At 42.5% G+C, this 4,206-nt stretch overlaps 1 pseudogene; it reads left to right on the top strand.

The window, feature by feature from the left end:
• The first annotated feature begins 326 nt into the window (after positions 1-326).
• LOC115437310 (glutamine synthetase-like) lies at positions 327-3,078 on the top strand (annotated as a pseudogene).
• Positions 3,079-4,206: the final 1,128 nt, after the last annotated feature.

The following is a 4,206-nucleotide window of genomic DNA, read 5'->3' as shown; positions in this document are numbered from 1 at the left end:
CATGATCCGATCCTTATGCGTCTTGGTGGTTTGTGCGTAAAATTCTAGTCCTGCACGTGCGGCCAAAGTGGCTTATTATGTTTCCAAGATGGATAAGGAATTGAAAGGGCTAGAAATGTGCCATCTTTTAACGATCTCAACGTGTTTTTCATCCCTTTATGTTCTGGAAGAGGAACAATGGAGCTGTTTTGTTTTCAAGCCCACCCCCTTAGCCCCCCACCCCCCACCCAAACTCCCAGTTATGCAACATGTGATCCTGAGAACACACTGGTCCTCATACCTGCTCTTCTTCTTCTTCTTCTTCTTCTCGCCCTCAGGTGTGTTCTAGTAGGAAATAAAAGATGGCCACGTCTGCCAGCGCCAGCTTGAGTAAAGCTGTGAAGCAGCAGTACATGGAGCTTCCCAGGGGGATAAAGTCCAGGCGATGTACATTTGGATAGACGGAACCGGAGAGGGACTGCGATGCAAAACCAGGACTCTGGATTCTGAACCCAAAGCATCGAAGGTAAGCAATCTAATATGATGCAGAAGAAGATTATTGTTTGTTTATTGTTCATTTGCATGTATGCAAGACAATAATAATAATAATAATAATAATATAATAATAATAATAATAATAATAAACATGCCAGGGAAGCTAGAAACCAAAGTGGTTTATTATGGGCCTCCCCAAAAACTTGAAATAAGGAGAGTATTTGCAATGTCTAGATGAGATGATGATTGACTTGAATGCCTCAGGATAAAACAGCATCCATCCTCACCTTATCCTTCTAGATCTGCCTGAGTGGAACTTCGATGGGTCCATTACCTACCAGTCTGAAGGATCCAACAGTGACAGTATCTGATCCCTGCCGCCATGTTCCGTGATCCATTCCGTAAAGACCCCAACAAACTCGTCCTGTGTCAAGTCCTTAAATACAACCGCAAACCTGCAGGTAAGAAAGCTCACAATTTGCAAGTTAATGGAATTAGTATTATTATTAGTGTAACAAATGGTTATGTCTGCAAATCTGTGCCTCAAAAGATGCAAATGCAACATAAATATAGTAATAAATGAGTGTGGTCAGAGCAAGTTGCATGTTAGTTTCTATTTTTACTTCAGATGCCTGGGTAAAGTTGGATATAATCCTGACCAAATATGGCCCCCTTCTGCACAGATACTACATGCACTCCTCATTCTTATCATAATAATACACTTTAAAGCCACTGCTTGTGTAACTCGTGTGACGGCCAGAGATAACAGGGTGAAGTCAGTGTAATAATAAAGGTAAATATGGCACATCTTCTTTATCATACTCTTATTTTCATCTTTGCAGAAACCAACCTTAGAATTACATGTAATAAGGTGATGGAGATGGTGAAAGACCAGCATCCTTGGTTTGGAATGGAGCAGGAGTACACTATTCTGGGTACTGACGGGCACCCTTTTGGCTGGCCATCTAATGGTTTCCCTGGACCCCAAGGTAAAAAGGAAGTGTTATTTATGCATGATTTAATTTGTAAATGACTTCATCTCAGCTTCAGGACAGATGGTTAACTAGTGTTTATTCTTAGGTCCATACTACTGTGGAGTGGGGGCGGACAAAGCCTATGGCAGAGATATTGTGGAGGCCCACTACAGAGCCTGCCTGTACGCTGGGGTGCAGATTTGCGGCACAAATGCAGAAGTGATGCCCGCTCAGGTAAATGAAAAGTTTAATCTATAACTGTGTTTGTTATTATACTTGATTCTTATAAATGTGACTGACGTTGAACTTTTTTTTTTTTTTTCCACAGTGGGAGTTCCAGGTCGGTCCTTGTGAGGGCATCAACATGGGTGATCATCTCTGGGTGGCACGCTTCATCCTGCACCGTGTCTGTGAAGATTTCGGCGTGGTGGCCTCATTCGACCCCAAGCCCATCCCTGGTAACTGGAACGGTGCTGGCTGCCATACGAACTTCAGCACAAAAGAGATGAGAGAAGACGGTGGATTAAAGTGAGTGTTGCAACCATTAGGTCCAACTTAAATGTATATGTTTACGTTGAGTGATTTGACTCATCATGCTGTTATTGTGCTTCCAGAGCCATTGAAGATTCCATTGAGAAGCTCGGAAAGAGGCACAGCTATCACATCCGTGCCTACGACCCTAAAGGGGGCTTGACAACGCTCGCCGTCTCACCGGCCACCACGAAACCTCAAACATCAACGAATTCTCCGCAGGTGTGGCCAACCGCGGCGCTAGCATCCGCATTCCCCGTAACGTCGGCCAGGAGAAGAAAGGCTACTTTGAGGACCGCCGTCCTTCGGCCAACTGCGACCCGTATGGCGTGACCGAGGCCCTCATCCGCACCTGTTTGCTCAACGAGGAGGGCGACGAACCCGCGGATTACTAAATCCACAACTCATGGACTGACTCTCACTGCCCTCCTGACTTTGTTTTATTTTAAGATAGTACTGTATTTTTCTCTCCCATTGAGATTATTTTAACCTGCATTTTAATGGCATAAAGTTGGCTGGTCAACTTAAACGTGACATGGTAATCAAACCCCTGGTAGTTGTGATCTGGTAATGGCAGGGTATTCCTTTCCCGTCGTCTGAGAAGGGATCGGCTTTTATAACACTGTTTTATAACCCATGTCATATCTTTTTCCCTTTTTTGTCTGTTGGTGACTAAAATGAACTAAAAGCACATGGACACTGAAAAGTAGAGCTGCTAAGGCTGGACAGCATGTGTAACAAAATAAATTGATTAGTTCATGTACTGTTAATATATGTTGACCTGCCTTTTGAACTATCCAGTCTTCAATGTTACTAATTCATTGATTTTATGAAGTGTCTATTTTTTAAATGGCAATGTTTGATGTCTTCAGATTTTGGCACGCTGGGTCAACTTGTATGGTACACTTTGTAGATGTCTGTACCCAGACTTATGTTGTTCAAATGTGTTGGATCTGTCCATAATGCCATTTGTAGATTTCCTCAAGGAGTTTTATCCTTTTGTTAACTGCGATATTGTAATGCACCTGATTTGGTAAAACATCAGTTTACTGAACGTGGTGTTTTATATGATACATTTAAAACTTTTATTTTATCACAACTCTGCTGTTTGAGTCTTCAATTCCAGACTTAAGGAATATAAACAGGAAGGGACTGTTTTTCCAGCTGTGTGGAGGTGATAGCGAGGCCAGACTGGATGAACTGTCTGAAGAACTTCACATGAACTGATAAGAGTGGACACACAAACCATAAACATTCAGCATCTTAGAACTTTACTAGACTTTTGAGGAAATAATTGACAGAACATTTAGTGTATGGTTAGTTTAAAAACAGCTGATGGGCCGAAATTAAACAAGTTGCCCTGGTGACGGCACTGGAAAGTAGAAAACACATAAAACCCAAAAAAAGAACTGCTGTCGTAAAGAGGAAACTCAGTCTGTGCTTTTTGATGCTTCAGTCTGGCCGATATCTTGGCAGGAGCTCAACGGCAGCTTTGTTCTGGCTGGTGTTTGGGACCCTGTGGGAAGGAACTGGAAACTGGTGTACTCACGAGACAGTTATTATACTCCTCCTGCAACCCCCAAGCTAATATTCCCAGAACTGCTGTGTCATAAACAACCACAGTTTCTTATGTCTGACTTACCTTGTCACTGAAATATTTGTTTTTCTCAGATGTGCAGTTACATGCCTCTGGTCTCAACTGAACCACAACATGTCTCTGTAGTTTTAAAATGAGGATTAATACAAAGTTTGCAGCTTTATAAGAGCATATTTGCAAGTTGAGCAGTTTACACATCAAAGTTCCTTTGAGGAGTTGTTTGGAGTGTGAATTTTACTCTTAAAAACACAGTGAAAGAGTCTACATTGCTTCTAACTCAACACTACACCCCACATTTCATAAAAAGCACAGACTATCCCAGTTTCACGGGATGTAACATTTACTTCTGTCTCCTCCTGACTTGGGGGAAGGGCAACAAGTTTGCCTTGAGACCTTTCCCCTACATCCTAACTGCCCTCACAACAGAACACGAGTGAGGCAACCGATTGGCTTCGCTAGGAACAAGTTAACCAATCATAAAGTTGAGGGCAGGTTCAGTCCTGTTCCAGAGGATGTTGACTGGCTCACAGCCAACACATGTACTCTAACTCTGTTTTGGTAGATTTTTTTTTTTCCAAATCTGGGACCTTTCCACCGTCTTAACTTTGTTTTGTGCATGCCTTTGCAAGT

Source organism: Sphaeramia orbicularis, chromosome 17 (genome assembly GCF_902148855.1).
Source record: "Sphaeramia orbicularis chromosome 17, fSphaOr1.1, whole genome shotgun sequence".
Lineage (NCBI taxonomy): Eukaryota > Metazoa > Chordata > Actinopteri > Kurtiformes > Apogonidae > Sphaeramia > Sphaeramia orbicularis.
Note: the sequence above shows the minus strand (reverse complement) of the source record. Positions and strands in the feature narration are given on the sequence as shown.